The sequence below is a fragment of the Coregonus clupeaformis genome, chromosome 34 (assembly GCF_020615455.1).
Source record: "Coregonus clupeaformis isolate EN_2021a chromosome 34, ASM2061545v1, whole genome shotgun sequence".
In the NCBI taxonomy this organism is placed as follows: Eukaryota; Metazoa; Chordata; class Actinopteri; order Salmoniformes; family Salmonidae; genus Coregonus; species Coregonus clupeaformis.
In genome coordinates this window covers 36,953,868-36,973,275 of record NC_059225.1, presented here as the reverse complement: position 1 = coordinate 36,973,275, position 19,408 = coordinate 36,953,868, and the positions used below count along the sequence as shown (strand labels likewise).

Genomic DNA, 19,408 nt, shown 5'->3' with positions numbered 1-19,408 from the left:
CTAGCTAACATTAGGCTATAACTAGCAATGTAAATTGATTTCTGATTCTAATAATATTACTACACAGATCATACATGAAACGTTAGCTAGCGAGCCAGCATGCTAACATTTGCTAGCTAACTAACAGTATGCTTTAACTTGCAATAAAAATGACTTTCTGACTAAATTAGAAACTTAAATCTGGAAAATGTAGCTAGACTCTTACACGTATACATGTATGAATGCTTCATAGCAGACTGGAACCATTTAACTCTGTTTTGTTTGTAGCTACATCTTGTTTGGCCAGCTTTGTGTCAAGTCACTCCGGTTCACACTGACCGTGGCGTAAGCAGAAAGCCGCCCATCACTTTTTCCTACTTATCTGTCGATAGCGTCTGCTAAATTCAGGGCATCAATGTTGTTGAGAAAAGTAGCAAAACTTTTGTAGTTCTCGATGGCTAACGTTATATCTTCCAAAAACGGCGAGGGAGAAAGGACTGTCAACACATACTGAACAGCTGACATTATAGACAGAAGCGTGCTACATGGCAGATCAATCCAAACTCATCTCCCGGCATGTCCAGCCCATACATTATCTCAGCCTATCATGGCTAGTGGGAAGGTTCCTGTCTTTTTCCATGGCTAAATCAACTAGGCTTGTAATTTAACCTCTACGGGATTGGTGTCCCGTATACGTGACGGTTGAGCTAACGTGCGCTAATGTGATTAGCATGACTGTTGTAAGCAACAGCAAACTTTCCAGGACATAGACATGTCTTATATGGGCAGAAAGCGTAACATCGTTAATCTAACTGCACTGTCCAATTCACAGTAGCTTTTACAGTGAAAAAATACCATGCTATAGTTTGAGGAGAGGGCACAACAACAAAAAACTTGTCATGGCAACTGGTTTGATACATTAACCTCTGAAGGTAAATAATGTACACATTCACTAATCTTGCTCTGATTTGTCATCCTAAGGGTTCCAGAGATAAAATGTAGCATTGTTTTGATTGATCAAATAAATGTTTATATTCAAATGTAGGAACTGGGTTCTACAATTTAAACCCCTGCTGTCTCTGGCTCCACACCCACCCCGCCCGGCCATCTAGATGTGTGAAAGTTAGTGTATAAACTAATGATCCATCATGTATGACATTCCTGGGAGTGTGTAAACTTACATTTTGTATTACCATATCATTTTTGTATGTTCTCTATAGTTATGTACTTGAAAATGTATCAATTGACCAATTCGGCACATTTGGGCAGACTTGATACAAAATAGTCCAGTATTGCAATTCTTCACTGGATCAATCTGAAACTTTGCACACACACTGCTTCCATCTAGTGGCCAAAATCTAAATCGCGCCTGAACTGCAATATTATATTGTGGCCTTTCTCTTGCATTTCAAAGATGATGGAACAAAAAAAAAAAGAAAACACGTTTTTTTGTTTGTATTATCTTTTACCAGATCTAATGTGTTATATTCTCCTACATTAATTTCACATTTCCACAAACTTCAAAGTGTTTCCTTTCTAATGGTATCAAGAATATGCATATCCTTGCTTCAGGTTTTGGTAAAGAGTTGAGGAGATACTGACTGCATCACTTCTTATTTTTATAAGAAACATTAATGTGTTGAAAATCCCAAATTGTTTGCATAGTCAACTTACGCACAGCTCTGACACACACACTTACCCCGCCAGACATGCCACCAGGGGTCTTTTCACAGTCCCCAAATCCAGAACAAATTCAAGAAAGCGGACAGTATTATACAGCGCCATTATTGCATGGAACTCCATTCCATCTCATATTGCTCAATTGAACAGCAAACCTGGATTCATAAAACAGATAAAGCAACACCTCACGGCACAATGTAGCATAGTTTTGTTTGATACATTAATTTCGCATTTCCACAAAAAGTGTATACTTTCAAATGGTATCAAGAATATGCATATCCTTGCTTCAGGTCCTGAGCTATAGGCAGTTAGATTTGGGTATGTCATTTTAGGCGGAAATTGAAAAAAAGGGTCCGATCCTTAAGAGGTAAAGATGACCATAACAATCAGAAGTGAACCTTTACTGTGAGCATAACCCATCAAGTAACTTCTAATCTTCGCAAAACAATACCTGTAACCATGTTAAGCACAACTGTTACATCTTAAACTTACTAACTGTTCTGTGTATGGCTATTCAACAAGTAAGCCCATAAACAGAATATACAACATTCAAAGTCTCTTTTAACTCTCTCGTTTATTTAAAATTAAAATTAAAATAAATAAACACATAGGACAGGTATTCTAGTTTTTGTTGTTGTTTTTTTGTCTTACAGGTCCAGTCTCTCAACTGTCTTGCTCACTCTTTCTGAGCGTGTGACATTAGTCCATATTCCTGTTTGTGGAACAGTCAAGTCCCTAGCTGGTGTCGTCCAGTGTCTAGAAAACAGGGACCAGGAAAAAACAGGAGTACGGAACAACACGCTGGTAGGCTTGACGAGACAAACTGGCAACAGACAAACAGAAAACACTGGTAAAAATACACAGGGGATAATGGGAACAAATGGGAAACACCTGGTGGGGGGTGGAGACAAGCACAAGACCGGTGAAACACGCTTATCGCCATCTGACGTCCTACCCGGGTGCATACCTGGTTGACCGGGGTGCCGGTGGAGAAATTCGGCGATAAGCGTCAGGTCCAGGATGTCCTTAGCGGGGATCTCCTCTGGGCCATAACCCTCCCAATCAATCAGGTACTGGAAACCTCTGCCCCGAGGTCAAACACTCAGGAGGCGTCTCACCGTGTACGCCGGATGGCCGTTGATGAGATTGGGAGGACGGGTGTGAAACAAAGGGCTGTGAGACAAAGGCTTAATCCTGGACACATGAAAAGTGGGATGTATACAGTAGGTAAGGGGCAACAGAAGACGAACAGCAGAGGTGCTAAGGACTTTAGAGATTGGGAAAGGACCAATAAAACGGGTGGAAAGTTTACGAGACTTCATCCGGAGGGGCAGGTCGCGCGTAGACAGCCATAGCCTCTGCCTGAGTTGATAGTGGGGAGCTGGAGTCCGGTGGTGGTCCGCTTGTCGACGATACCTGGGGGTGGTCTTGAGAAGAGCGGACCGAGCTCTCTTCCAGGTACGCCGACAGCGGCGGACGAACATCTGGGCCGAGGGTATGTTGACCCCCCCGGGATCCGGCTGGGAACGTTGTGCCTTGCGGACCAGGCTCTCGATACCCCAGACAACTGTCGCTGCAAGACATGAGGTAGGGAGGATGGTCTCAGAGTCAGAAGGTGTGGCAGCGGAACTATACAGGCGAGAGAGAGTGTCAGGCTTCACATTCTTGAACCCTGGGAGGTAGGAGATGGTAAAGTTGAATCTGGTGAATAACAGAGCCCAACACGCCTGCATAGAGTTAAGGCACTTCGCGGTGCGGAGATATTCTAAATTCTTATGGTCGGTCCACACCAAAAATGGATGTTCCGCCCCTTCAAGCCAGTGCCTCCACTCCTCCAATGCCATCTTCACCGCCAGAAGTTCCCGATTTCCTACGTCATAGTTTCTCTCAGCAGGGTTGAGACGATGAGACAGGAAGGCACAAGGACACAGCTTTTGGTCCTTGGATGACCACTGGAACAGGACGGCCCCCCACTCCAACGTCAGAAGCATCGACCTCAACCACGAACTGATGGGACGAGTCCGGATGGATGAGGATGGCTCTGTAGTAAACCGATGCTAAAGGTCCAAAAACGCCCTGTCAACAGCTGGGGACCATGTGAACGGCACCTTGGGAGAAGTGAGTGCAGAGAGGGGAGAAACCAGGGTGCTGTAGCCCCGAATTAAGCGGCGGTAGAAATGTGCAAATCCCAGGAAACATTGCAGCTGCACTCTGGATGTGGGTTGGGGCCAATCCACCACCGCGCTCACCATTTCAGGATCCATCTGAACATTCACTTCATCGATGACGTATCCCAGAAAGGAGATAGTGGAGTGATGGAATTCACACTTCTCTGCTTTCATAAACAACTGGTTCTCCAGGAGGCACTGGAGGACTTGTCGAACATGGAGAACATGTTATTGAGCAGAACGGGATAAAACAAGGATGTCGTCGAGGTAGACAAACACAAACCAATTCAACATGTCCCGGAGCACATTGTTGACCAGGCCCTGGAACACCGCGGGAGCGTTGGTGAGTCCAAATGGCATGACCAGGTACTCATAGTGTCCGTTAGCTGTGTTGAAGGCTGTCTTCCACTCGTCTCTTCGCGTATCCGAACTAGGTGGTAGGCATTCCGAAGGTCCAACTTGGAAAAGATGGTTGCCCCCTGGAGAGGAGTGGTAGAGGGTAACAATTTTTAACCGTGATGTCATTGAGGCCCCGGTAGTCGATACATGGACGCAGGGTCTTGTCAATCTTTTCTACAAAGAAGAACCCTGTGCCGGCAGGGGAGGCAGAAGGATGAATGGCCCCAGCAGCCAGACAGTCCTCAATGTACTCCTCCATGGCCTTGGTCTCAGGGCCAGGCAGGGAATATAGCCGCCCATGAGGCGGTGTGGTGCCCGGGAGGAGGTCAATTGTGCAATCGTAGGGACGATGCGGAGGAAGGGAGGTGGCGCGAGCTTTGCTGAAAACCTCTAGGAGGTCCTGGTACTCTGCGGGAATGGCGGAGAGATCCGAGACTTTACCAGAGCCCGCAGGAGGATGTCCCGGGGCAGGCTACACAGCCTTAAGGCAATGTGAGTGGCAGAACGGGCACCAGCCCAGGATAGAACAAGTGGTCCAGTCTATAAAGGGTTTGTGCCTCTGGAGCCATGAAAATCCCAAAACAACAGGAACATGGGGAGATTCAATAAGAAGAAAATGTATGGACTCACTGTGATTGCCCAACAACTGCAGGTTAATAGGAACCGTACTATGAGTGACCCTGCCAAAGGAGCATATGTCCAGTGCACTGGCGTTCATGGGAAAGGAGAGGAGTTGTGTGGAGATACCCAGCTCAGATACCAGAGGAGCGTCTTGAAGCTCTCATCAGCCCCAAGTGTCAATGAGCACCCGGAGAGATTTAGACAGGTCATCCCACAGCAGGATAACATGAATAGGGATACGAGTAATAGGAGTCGAAACCCTCCCAGCATGGCCCACCATAGTACTTGTACCTAACTGATGAGTCTGGTCTTTTACAGGACAGGTGGATTTGTAATGCCCTGTAGCACCACAATACAGGCAACTGTTGGAGTTAAGCCAGCGTAATCATTCCTGAGGTGACAATCTAGCTCTGCCCAGTTGCATAGGCTCAGGAGAAAGCGAATCGCCCATTCCCGATGGTTCCCAAGGAGACTCGGATGACTTCGGTTCCTCTCGGAAATGTAGGCGTCGGTGACATCCAGGGATCTTCGGGGGAGAGCAAGCAGCCGTGGACGAACGAGTGGGGCCGAAAACAGACCTCCTCTCCCTCCTGCGTTCCTGTAGGTGCCCATCAATCCTTATGGTTAAGGCTATGAGGGAGTCGAGGTCCAGGGGTAACTCCCAAGCTGCGAGCTCGTCTTTAATCTCCTCCAATAATCCATGAAGAAAGGTATCGAACAGAGACTCTGGGTTCCAGGCACTCCCGGTGGCCAACGCGCAAAGCGAAAGTCTACCATGTAGTGTGCCACACTATGGGGGTCTTGATGTAATCGAAGTAGCTTTCGGGCCGCCTCTCTCCCGGACACCGGAGAATCGAACACCTTCGGCATCTCTGCCATGAAATCCTCCAAACGAAGGCAAATGGTGGACTGTTGCTCCCAAACCGCCGTAGCCGATGTGAGCGCCCTTCCAGACATTAGCGTTATCAGATACGCTGTTTTCGAATGGTCCATAGGGAACGAAGAGGGCTGCAGCTCAAAGATGAGGGAGCATGGGAAAGAAACGCCCGGCAGGTTCCAGGGTCCCCAGCATAACACTCTGGAGGAGGTAAGCAGGGTTATCAGGATGCCGGGGTAGGCTGTACAAAATCACCACTGGTAGGGGGATTACTGAGCGTCCGGGATGTATCCATTGTGGCATGCTGCCTGATAGATAGTCCACGGAATTGCTCCAGTAATGTTTTGAAACCCTGGTCATGGCGTCCCGCCAGCATATGGAATCCTTCCATAAGGTTCTGGAGTAGCTCTTCATGTATTCCAATGGTGGATCCATGCATGGAGACAGTGTTGTGAAGCTGGTCCGAGTCTGCTGGGTCAGTCATGGCCAGTTCGTACTATAACGACATAGGATGAGACCCAGATGCAGACACAGGAGGCAGATGGTTAGAGTCTATGATATTTATTAAAATACAAGGGGCAGGCAAGAGGCAGGTCGAGGACAGGCAGAAGTTTGTATACCAGGTCTGAGTCCAAAATGTACAGGGCGGCGGGCAGGCTCGAGGTCAGGGCAGGCTGAATGGTACGGCAGGCGGGCTCAGTGTCAGGGCAGGCAGAAAAGGTTGGAACCAGGAGGACTAGAAAACAGGGACTAGGAAAAAACAGGAGTACGGAATAACACGCTGGTAGTCTTGACGAGACAAGACGAACTGGCAACAAACAAACAGAAAACACTGGTAAAAATACACAGGGGATAATGGGAACAAATGGGAGATACCTGGTGGGGGGTGGAGACAAGCACAAGACAGGTGAAACAGATCAGGGTGTGACAGGTCTATTGCTATTTTCTGCCATGGTCTAGAGGGAAGATCACTAGACATGAATGGCTCCTTTCTCTGTGTGCTCCTAGTTTTCACAGCAACATTCACACATTTGCACCTCTGTGGTTATCTCCTGTGAGATTTTGGGCCACCACACTGACTGGTTAGCTCTCTCCCTGCACTTAACTAGCCCTTGGTGTCCATCATGAATCCTATGTAGGATTTCTTTCCTCATGCATGTGGGAATGACTATGCGGTTTCCCCTTATCACTAGTCCATGTGTCTCTGATAGTTCCCCTCTCACCTGATGAAAGTCTCTTACAGTTTCAGGAGTTTTCAATGGGTACTCAGGCCATCCATTTCTGATTAACCACAGCACTGACTACATCTGTGGGTTGGATTCTGTGTTAAGTCTGATTTCCTCCATTCTCTGTGCAGAAGCAGGTAGGTTACTTACAACTGATGCAACATACGCGGTCACTGTGGGAGTCTGCTGCACCCTCGTGGTTGCTCAGTGGACCTCTGGACAGAGCATCAGCTACGGCTCTGCGATGCCAGTGTAACGCATCAACCTCATCAACAGTCTTTGACACCTGATAGGAACATTGTTCAAGTACTTGCTGTTATTGAGGGGCACAAGGGGTTTGTGATTGGTGATCAGCCTGAAGCTGTCTAGGCCATAGAGGTACTTCTCAAAGCTTCCGCAAGCCCCACACGCTCGCTAAACACTATTTTTCAATCTGAGCGTACCTTTTCTATGCATCACTCAGATGCCTGCTGCAGTAGGCGACTGGTTTCCAGTCCTCACCTTTCTGTTGAAGTAGGACACTTCCTACTCCGTAGCTGCTGGCATCTGCTGACACTGTGGTGGGATTTTTGGGATCATTATAAGTTAACACTGGAGCAGTGGTTAGTGAGTGTTTAAGTCTGTGAAATGCTGCCTCCTGTGTGTGTCCCCAGGCCCACCCTACCTTTGTTTTGAGGAGCTCGTAGAGAGGCTGCCCCACAGTGGATAGCTCCAGAATGTATTTCTCCAGATACTGACTGTACCATCCCGAGGAAACGCTTCAACTCGCTCACGTTCTGGAGCTGGGGGAAGTTGCTTATCCCCGCGACCTTTTCTGGGCTGGTCTGATGCTGTTTGCGTCAATGATGTGCCCCAGGAAGCGAAGCTGGCTTTGTTTTTAAAATATCATAAATATTTTTCTTAACTCTTATTTTTCTTAAAATTACATTGTTGGTTAAGCGCTTGTAAATAAGCTTTCACGGTAAGGTTACCTGTTGTATTCGGCGCATGTGACAATTAAAATTTGATTTGATTTGAACTGACACTTGTCCTTGTTGAGCTTGAGGCCTGTTGCTTCAATGACTTTGAGCACGTTTCCCAGGCACTTGTCATGTTCCTGCACAGTTGGCATAGATCAGTACATCGTCCATGTATATAGCCACACCCTCGAGCCCTTGCAGAGTTTCTGTCATTTTCATTTGAAAAATCTTGGGGGCACTGGTTATCCCAAATGGGAGATGTTTGAAGCGGTATCTCCCAAAAGGGGTGATGAAAGTAGTCAGCTTGCTACTCTCCTCATGTAGAGGGATTTGGTAGAACCCACTAGCTTCATCTAGTGAGGTGAACACTTTGGCTCCTGACAGTTTTGACACAATTTCCTCCATCGTGGGAAGAATGTAACTTTCCCTTTTCACTACTTTGTTCAGTGGTTTTAGATCTATGCAGATTCGGACGTTGCCATTTGGCTTTAGCACTGGCACCATAGCGGCACACCATTCTGTTGGCTCTGTTACTTTGACCGCTATGTCCTCATTTTCCATGCGATTGAGATCCTTTTTCACTTTAGCCATTAGCGGCAGCAGTGCTTGCCTGGCTGCATGTACTGCGTATGGCTGGGCATCCTCTTTTAGGACTATTTTCTCTGGTTCAGTATTTAGCTTGCTGCAAGACAAGAACATGTCAGTTACCTTGTTTATGCGCTTAACAAGGCCCATATCTGCAGCAGCTACTTGGCTAAGCAGATTGTTGACAGCCCCTCCTGGCATCACATACAGCAGGAAACTGTACTGTTGTCCCTTGTAGCTAGTCTTAGCCTGAAACGGATCTAGACACTTTAACTTGCCCCCTGGGCTGCTCAGACGCGCATCAGCTGGGCGAAATTCTCTCCTCGATGAGAGCTGCTTAAAAGTCTCTTCACTAGTAATGCTTGCATCTGCGCCTGTGTCTATTTTAAAGCTTGTAGGGGTGTCCCCTATGTTGAGCAGTACAGTCCAGTTTGTCTCGCTAGCCTCCTTGCTAACTGAGCCCAGCAAATGGACTTGATCTATCTCTTCTGTGATCTCCCTCACAGATTGTGTTTTGCTTTTACACACGTTCCCAATGTCCTTCCTTATTACACTTGTTGCATGTGCTTTTGAATGCTGTGCATATTTCCTGGTTAGCATGCCTGATTTTACCACATCTTTCATAGTTCCTTGCATTGTGGCTTGTTTAAGCGCCGCCATGTCCTTGACTCGCGCACTTTTCCTCCCCGTAGCCCTCTCTCTTCCTAGCGGAGCTGCTGCTAGCTACATGCTGTAATAGCCCGTGCTGCAGTTCTTCCATCTGCAAGCTAATCTTCATAGAAACATCCTCAGACTGCCGTTGAATAGCCTGTGCTAACATGAATGTCGGAATTAACTGTAGCGTTTGAGAGAGTTCTTTGTCGGTGATGCCCACTACTAAACGGTCTCGGATAGGTTCATCCTTTTTAGTACAGAAATCACAGGTCTCAGCTAGCTCATAAAGAGCTCTGATGCCTTTTCTCTCTCCCTTTGGCTGCGTTGGTAAAAACATACCCACTCGTGAATGAGATTCCGTTGTGGAATGAAATAGTCATCATACTTTTTCAACATTATCTCAAAGTCTGTTTTATCCTCCTCCTGAGCGAATTGAAATTAGCTGAGCATTTTCTCTGCTTCACTGCCCATCACGTGGATTAGCGAACTGACCTGGACGATTCCATCATCTTTGTCCAGTTTTATAGCAGTCTTGAAGCTGCAGAATCTCTGTCTCCACTCCAGCCACTCCGCGGGGCTTTCAAACTTGGGCATCTCGTCATCCTCTTAAACTTTATGGTCGGATACACAAAGTCTGTTTCTGACACCATGTAATGGCCTTGGTTATAGCTAAACATAAGATACTTTAGCCATAGGTTCTTTTCAATGTGTTGACACATTTAATAACATAAATGCCAAGTAACAAATGAAATGCGACTGTATTCTAAGTAGCTATGTTCCCAACTGCTGTCATGCTGTCACGATCGTCGAAGGAGGAGGACCAAGGCGCAGCGTGATATTCGTACATCTTATTTTATTAAGTGCACACACGACAAACAAAACAACAAACGATACGTGAAGTCCAACGGTACTAACACAAACCACAAGGAACAAGATCCCACAAAGAACATATGAAAACAGCCTACCTAAGTATGGCTCCCAATCAGAGACAACGAGCAATAGCTGCCTCTGATTGGGAACCACCCTGCCCAACATAGATCTATACGATCTAGAACAGAAACCAAAACATAGAAAACACAACATAGAAGCTACACAGTGAAAACTAAACATAGAAAATCCACACCCTGGCTCAACATTTCAGAGTCCCCAGAGCCAGGGCGTGACACATGCTCTAGCGCATGCGCACAAGTAGACAGCATGAATTAACACATTCATTACATTTGTGACTAAACTTAAATAAAAAAATAAAATAAAAAATATATATATATTTCCAAACAAGATAAATGACATATAAAACAATGGGGAAATACTTGGTATTGGTATTTTATTAGGATCCCCATTAGCTTTTAAGAAAGCAACAGCTACTCTTCCTGGAGTCCACACAAAACATGAAACATTACATAATACAGAACATTAATAGACAAGAACAGCTACAGCTACTACATCAATAAAAAAATGGAGAGGCGTTGTGCCGTGAGGTGTTGCTTTATCTATTTTTTTAAACCAGGTTTTCTGTTCATTTGAGCAATATGATATGGAAGGGAGTTCCATGTAATAATGGCTCTATAATACCTTACGCTTTCTTGAATTTGTTCTGGATTTGGGGACTGTGAAAAGACCCCTGGTGGCATGTCTGGTGGGGTAAGTGTGTGTGCATAGTCAACTTACACACAGCTCTGACAAACATTTTGAAATGTTCAACACATTAAATGTTACTTATAAAAAGAAGAAGTGATGCAGTCAGTCTCTCCTCAACTCTTAGCCAAGAGAGACTGTCATGCATAGTATTTATATTAGCCCTCTGAGTACATTTAACAGCAAGACGTGCCGCTCTGTTCTGGGCCAGCTGCAGCTTAACTTGGTCTTTCTTTGCAGCACTTGACCATATGGCTGGACAATAATCAAGATAAGACAAAACTAGAGCCTGCAGGACCTGCAGGCTTTTTGGAGTGTGGTGTCAAAAAAGCAGAGCATCTCTTTATTATGGACAGACCTCTCCCCATCTTTACAACCATTGACCTTATTCCACACCTGGATCCTCAATTAATACTTTCAAAAGTAAGTCTATACTACCCTCTCTGTGACTAATGTATAGGGCCCTGTGTTTTGGTTAATCATGTCACATGACCTGAATTTTAACCTTTATTTAAAGATATACTCAGTTGCACGAGCAGCACCACAGATATTGCGACGAGTGAGATGCAAGACTTTGCTCTCACACAGTCACACAGAGTATCTTACTTTTGTAAGGACCCAGGTGAGTTGAGTTTATTAGGGTCCCAATTAGCGGCTGCATAGTCTTCCTGGGGTCCACATTAAACATACAAATACATGACAAAGTACAGAACAGTCATAGACAAGAACAACATAAGATATTACATTACATTCAAAATACAAAAAATTTAATAAGAGTTACATATAGGAAAGACAACAAAAATACTATTTACCCACTATTCACACATAAATATTCATATTCTTATATACAGTACACTTAAATAAGATCTTTAGAATGAGGAGAGGTGCTGTGATACAATATGTTTTTTTCAGTTTTTTAAAGCTAAACTTGCTTTTTGCCAGAGTAACCTCTTGTGGCAGAGTATTCCACGATGATGTGGCTCTATCCATAACTGAGCGACGCATTATATCAGTTTTTTTGTTAAGAGGAGGTGAGGAGGGATAGAATCTTCTTGGCCGTCAGGTCATGTTGTCACGATCGTTTACGGACGAGACGGACCAAGGCGCAGCGTGATATGCATTTATGTTTATAGACGACTAAACACACGACAAAACAACAAACGAAACGTGAAGTCCAAGGTAGCATACACACAACAATACCTTACACGGAACAAGATCCCACAACTAACTCGTGCCAAAAGGCTGCCTAAGTATGGTCCCCAATCAGAGACAACAAGCGACAGCTGCCTCTGATTGGGAACCACACAGGCCAACATAGATCTAGACATACTAGAATCTAACATAGACAAACCCAACACAGAAAATACACACCCTGACTCAACAAATACAAGTCCCTTGAGTCAGGGCGTGACACATGTAGCCTCAGTGATACAGTATCTGGGCACCAGTCCACATTGTGTTATTACACAACTATATAGTTCAAGCCACTGTCAGCACAAAAATATGAATTTTCAAATGCTATACCCCTTGATTATGGTGTATACCTTAATTGGAGTAGAGTAACTGTGTTATGATATCAAACTAGAACAACAAGGAACTAGTACTGGATAGTCGCAAGGGAGACTTCGAAAACAAATTATGTGGCTGGCCACCACTAATGTTTACATCTCAGAAAGCATTAAGACAGTTTTGCTAACTTGTTTGAAGGTGAAATCACAGTAGGAGAAAACTGAAAACCTTTGTTTTGAGTTACAGCAGCACACTGACAATATGCAGCAGAAAGGCAAGGGGTCGAATGGGCCAAAATGAAGGGTAAAATAATCAAATTGTCCTCGTGTTTCTTTAGAGGGGGTAGGGGATTTCTGGGACCAACTCAGTGGCCTTGTGACCAACTTAGTGGACTTGTGGTTAGCGTGTCCGCCCTGAGATTGGAAGGTTGGAAGTTTGATCCCCGTCTGAGTTAACCTAAGACTGTAAAAATGTGACCCAATGTGTCTCAGCATGGCACTCGGCGTTAACGAGATGCTGTTCCGGCTCACTCGTGAAAGGCTACTTATTTACTTTACCAAGGGCCTGTTTGGCCCTCCCAGGCCCCCAGGTCCTGCTATTATTGGGTCAGTGGGTACTGACTTGTTTGGCCCCCAAGGTCCCCCAGGATTGGGCTCCTGGTCAACTGGTAGGTCCTCAGGAGAGTCCCCCTTTCAATATGTGATTATTAACTGTATACTTGTTGCAATCTCAGCCAACTGGCACTCTGGTGCATGCTGATAATAAGTCCACTAGTGGATATCACACAACTTTTTGGATCAGCTTGAATTGAGAATAATTTATTGATAATGTTTTTACCCCTATTTATGATTTTTAATTGTTGTATTTGTTGAGTTTAGTACAACTGCAAATAGACAGTTTCAACCCATTCTTTGTTTTTGTTGGCATATGTATTTTTATTGCTTGTACCAACTAAGCCGTATGTTTAAAACTGTCCGTCCTTGCATCCACAGTCCAGATAGCTTAGTAGCCCACACATGCATAGTAATTCTACTCCTAATTGTATGGTTACTGTCTTAAACTCTCATTGCTTAAAGGGCCATGAAACTATGAACACAATATTGGGATGCAAACCAGGGGCATATTCATTATGCAGACTGTGTTGCAAAACATTTATTAAACAGAAGCAAACGGAACAAAACAGGACCTACCTTAATTTGTCCAATAAAAACTCTTGTTTTTCTCTGTTTGCTTCCGTTTGGTTCTTAAACGGTAACCGGTTTCCGTAATGAATACGCCCCCGGTGCATGTAGGATCTTCTAGGACTTTCCCAGTCATGGAGGACAAAACTTGCAGACGTGCACCTCACTGAAGACAACTACTAAATTGGGAGTAGGACATGGTGCTAGTACTTCAGGGGATTTGGTAGTGCAGAGGGCCTAGTAGACCAGAATGCAGCCCTTCTCACTCAGTAGCCTTCTGGAGACAGGAACAAAGCTAGGCCTTCTTGGTTCTCACTGGCAAAGACTGATGGAAGGAAGGTGCACTGGTGAAACATTACAGTATTAAAATCCATAGACAAATGGCTTGAAACAGAGCGATTACACAGAACTCAGGTTAGGGTTAGTGTTGAGATTTCATGTTAGACTCACCAATACCAATCTTCCCCAAAGACTATACCTATATTATAATGACAGCACATTTACATTTTAGTCATTTAGCAGACGCTCTTATCCAGAGCGACTTACAGTTAGTGAGTGCATAAAAAAAAAATTCTCACATCTAACACCTTAGGCGAATGGATCAAAATGGCCCAATTCTCATTGCATTTAGCAGGCTGCCCACTTCAAGGAACTTTTGGAAATAACTTTATTTTATTCATATTTGTGACTCGTTTCAGGAAACTAGGCGTATGTCGCATGTCACTACTTCACAGGAGAGCCATTTGAACGTAAACTTTTTTGTAAAATCAAAATGCATTTTTGGGCAGAAATGCCTTCTGGAACATGTGAACTTTCTTGTGCCTTAATAACTAACTTGTATGCCATCTGTAAATACGAATACAATTGTTAAATTGCGAGCCTAGTTGGTTTAGCCACGGAAAAAGACAGGAACCTTCCCGCTAGCCATGATTGGCTGAGATAATGGATGGGCTGGACATGCCGAGAGATGAGTTCGAATCGGTCTGCCATGTAGCCCGCATCTGTCTATAACATGAGCAGGTCAGTATGTGCAGGTAATCCTTTCTAACGTGGCTTTTTTTAACGATATCACATAGTAGAGCTGCAAAAGTGTTGCTCTCCACTTTCTGGAGGACCAAGTTTTGAAATCAGTGGAATGCCCGGTGGAAATAGAGTATGATAGCTAATGAGATTGATTGCAAATATTTCAGATATTACACATTTCTAATTTTGTCAGAAAGTTGTTTTCATTTCAAGTTAAAGCGTACTGTTAGCTAGCTAGCTAACGTTAGCTGGCTGGCTCACTAGCTAACGTTACGTGTATGATTTGTGTATTAATATTATTTGTATATCAGAGCTATTTGCATTGCTAGTTATAGCCTAATGATAGCTAGCTAGCTAACATTGAACCTAGTTGGTTAGTAGCTTTAGCTACCTGCAGATTCATGCAGGGTAGTAACGTTATGAGTTGGCTAGCTAGCTACGTCTAAACAAAAGACTCCACTATGCAAGTAACCATTTCAAAAGAATGTTCATGATGTCACTGTGACAACTGTCGATAGACGTAGCTGGTATATTCGCTCTGGCTATCTACTCCGATTTCAGAGCACTCTCGTCTGAGTGTGCCAGAGCGCAGAATAACTAATGAATTTACGAACACTCAACACCTGTTGAATTTGGCCGGTGGCAGTAAACGTTGGCAAAAAAGCGTAATGAAATTGTTGCCAGCCGCACAGATATAGTCACCAACGCTCTGGATAACATAAAAACAGCCTAACCAGCTCTGCTAGGGTGAGTAAAATGGTCAGAGTGAGCTGTTCTCTCATTTGTGTCTGGACGTAGCTAGCAAGCTAGCCAACGCCAGTTAGCTTGGGTGCTTGACTGCTGTTGTTAGGTCAGAACGCTCGGATCAACCCTACTCCTCGGCCAGAGCGTCCAATTTACGAACAGAAAATCTGACAACACTCTGAGTTTACGAACGCCCAGAGCGCACTCTGGCACTCCAGATTGAATGTTCCAGATACAAACACACCTGTAGTATAAACCAGCCTTTAGTATTGAAATCTTTGGTTGTTTAGTACATGGCCTCACATGTGAATCCTTAAAGAGATGGGTGGGAGCTAAGGCTTAAGAGGGTGTGAACGATGCTGAATGGGTGTAAACATAGTACGTTTACCAAAACATTCAAGGGCCATTTTCTCAAAAGTGAGGCTACAAGTTTATCAACTTTCAAAGCAGAATTACTTTCCCATTGTTCCTCAACTGTAGTATATGATATACCATTTTCTAGCTCTGAGTCTCTACTTTTATCCAATGTAAAACACCATTTCAAATGTTGCTACATAAAACCGAATTGAACCGGTCGGTCACATTTGAATATCAACTGATAGGCATTCAGATAGTGAAGTTATCCTTTTTCAGCTGGCTAAGTCACACTACATGAGAGGTCTTTAGCAAGAGGCATGCAGGATACAAGGGTGAGAAGGAGGAATGCAACTAGAAACACTGGAGCCATGTTAGTTTAAACTGAGCTACGTTTCTTACCTGCAGTCTTGAAATAAATATAGATTTGACAGTGATAAACAATAAATTGGTGTTTCTAAAAGATCTACATGAAAGACAGATTAATCCATTCAGTCATTTAAGATAACATCTTTATTTCAAAATAACAGTAAGGAATTCAAAGCAGATTACTCATGTTTCAAGCATCATAAAATATTTTGTCTAATTACACATTAAAGGTATAGTTCTACTACTAAAATCCTACATTAGTGATTACAAATTATAAAAAATACACAATTGGTGATTTCAATTGGTGATTTCTATGTTAAATAGATACATATTTTCCTACTTACCTTCGCTGCATTCAATGTGTCTGCATTAAATTTTTGACAAGTTCATTTAGGTTGTTGAGGGGATGTTCCACTCAAAATACAAAGAGATCACTTGGTTCTAGTGAAAGGCACAGCACTCAGTTTAGGCAAGGAGGTAGAACATAGAAGAGTAACTGCAGCAGATCGCAGTGGGGTCTGATTTTGAACACCTCGGCTATGGCAGTGAAGGAGTCGCACAGCCAGTCAGTCCCCTCAGCCTGGAGGAGAACAGAGATAGACAGACAAACTGTAACAGCAGGATACTTTACAACACACACCAATAACAATATTAGTGGAAATAGCAGTGAAAAGGTGGCTTAATTACATCAGAAATCATAAGTTATTGGCTGAAATTTACTGACTAGTTCAAATCAAATGTTATTTGTCACATGATTCGTAAACAACAGGTGTGAACTAACAGTGAAATGCTTACTTACGGGCCCTTCCCAACAATGCAGATAGAAAGAAAATAGAGAAATAATAGAAAAGTAAAACACGTAATGATAAAAATAATAATAGATACAAAATGAGTTGGCTCTACACAAGGGGTACCAGTTCCGAGTCGATGTGCAGGGGTATAAAGTAATTGTGGTAGATATGCACATATAACTAGGAATAAAGTGACAGATAGTAAACAGTAGCAGCAGCATATGTGATGAGTCAAAAAAGTTAGGGCAAAAAGGGTCAATGCAGGTAGCTATTTGGTTAACTATTTAACTAACTATTTAGCAGTCTTAACTAGTTAGATCAATACGTGTTTATTTTCTGATGAAGATCTCCTTGGGGGAAAAAACACTTATGTATTCCACTTACAGCAGTGAGTTTCCTGAAGAGGAAGTGCTCCCTCATTCCTCTCGTTTGCATTTTTAAAAAGGGACCCTTTGATACACTCAACCACCGATTGCTGGTCATCTCTTAAGCACATCACCAAAATCCTGAAGTTCCATCACTGAAAGTAACTTACTGTAGCATCTCTAGACCACTTAGTTTCCCCCAGTTGTTGGTTAACGAAATGTAGGCTGATGAGACAAACAGGGATATGGTATATAAACAGTGAGCTCCAAAAGTAATCAGACAGTGACAATTTTTTGGTTTGTTTTGGCTCTGTACTCCAGCACTTTGTCATTGTATCATTTAAAATCCAATGAGGTTAAAGTGCAGACTGTCAGCTTTAACTAAAGGGTATTTTCAACCATTTAGAAATTACAGCACTTTTTGTACACAGTCCCCCCATTTTAGAGGACCTAAAGTATTGGGACAAATTCACTTATGTGTATTAAAGTAGTACAAAGTTGAGTATTTGGTCCCATATTCCTAGAACGCAATGATTGCATCAAGCATGTGACTCTACAAACTTCTTGGATGCATTTGCTGTTTGTTTTGGTTGTGTTTCAGACTTTTTTGTGCCCAATAGAAATGAATGGTAAATAATGTATTATGTCATTTTGGAGTCACATTTATTGTATATACGAATATAATACGTTTCTAAACACTTCTACATTAATGTGGATGCTACCATGATTATGGATAGTCCTGAATGAATCGTGAATAATGATGATTGACAAAGTTACAGAAGCACAAATGTCATACCTCCCAAAAAATACTAACCTCCCCCAGTTATTGTAGCGGTGAGAAGTTAGCAAATGCATCCAACAATCAGCAAATGTTTGGGGTTTTAGGCTGGGTTTCTGTACAGCACTTCGAGATATTAGCTGATGTACGAAGGGCTATATAAAATAAAAATAAAATAAAATTGAATTAGTATTTGGTAGCATTGCCTTTAAATTGTTTAACTTGGGTCAAATGTTTCGGGTAGCCTTCCACAAGCTTCCCACAATAAGTTGGGTGAATTTTGGCCCATTCCTCCTGACAGAGCTGGTGTAACTGAGTCAGGTTTGAGGTCAGGGCTTTGTGATGGCCAATACCTTGACTTTGTTGTCTTTAAGCCATTTTGCCACAACTTTGGAAGTATGTTTGGGGTCATTGTCCATTTGGAAGACCCATTTGCGATCAAGCTTTAACTTCCTGACTGATGTCTTGAGATGTTGCTTCAATATATCCACATAATTTTCCTTCCTCATGATGCCATCTATTTTGTTAAGTGCACCAGTCCCTCCTGCAGCAAAGAACCCACACAGCATGATGCTGCCACCCCCATGCTTAACGGTTGGGATGGTGTTCTTCGGCTTGCAAGCAGCCCCTTTTTCCTCCAAACATAACGATGGTCATTATGGCCAAACAGTTCTATTTTTGTTTCATCAGACCAGAGGACATTTCTCCAAAAAGTACGATCTTTGTCCCCATGTGCAGTTGCAAACCGTAGTCTGGCTTTTTTTCTGGCGGTTTTGGAGCAGTGGCTTCTTCCTTGCTGAGCGGACTTTCAGGTTATGTCGATATAGGACTCGTTTTACTGTGGATATATATATATATATACTTTTGTCTTCACAAGGTCCTTTGCTGTTGTTCTGGGATTGATTTGCACTTTTTTGCACCAAAGTACGTTCATCTCTAGGAGACAGAACGCGTCTCCTTCCTGAGCGGTATGACGGCTGCGTGGTCCCATGGTGTTTATACTTGCGTACTATTGTTTGTACAGATGAATGTGGTACATTCAGGCGTTTGGAAATTGCTCCCAAGGATGAACCAGACTTGTGGAGGTCTACAATAATTTTTCTGAGGTCTTGGCTGATTTCTTTTTGATTTTCCCATGATGTCAAGCAAAGAGGCACTGAGTTTTAAGGTAGGCCTTGAAATACATCCACAGGTACACCTCCAATTGACTCAAATGATGTCAATTAGCCTATCAGAAGCTTCTAAAGCCATGACATCATTTTCTGGAAATGTCCAAGCTGTTTAAAGGCACAGTCAACTTAGTGTATGTAAACTTCTGACCCACTGGAATTGTGATACAGTGAATTATAAGTGAAATCATCTGTCTGTAAACAATTATCGGAAAAATTATTTGTGTCATGCACAAAGTAGATGTCCTAACCGACTTGCCAAAACTATAGTTTGTTAACAAGACATTTGTGGAGTGGTTGAAAAACTAGTTTTAATTACTCCAACCTAAGTGTATGTAACTT

At 43.4% G+C, this 19,408-nt stretch overlaps 1 pseudogene; it reads right to left on the bottom strand.

The window, feature by feature from the left end:
* Window positions 1-16,538: 16,538 nt before the first annotated feature.
* LOC123482480 overlaps window positions 16,539-19,408 on the bottom strand; it is a 38,702-nt pseudogene continuing 35,832 nt past the window's right edge.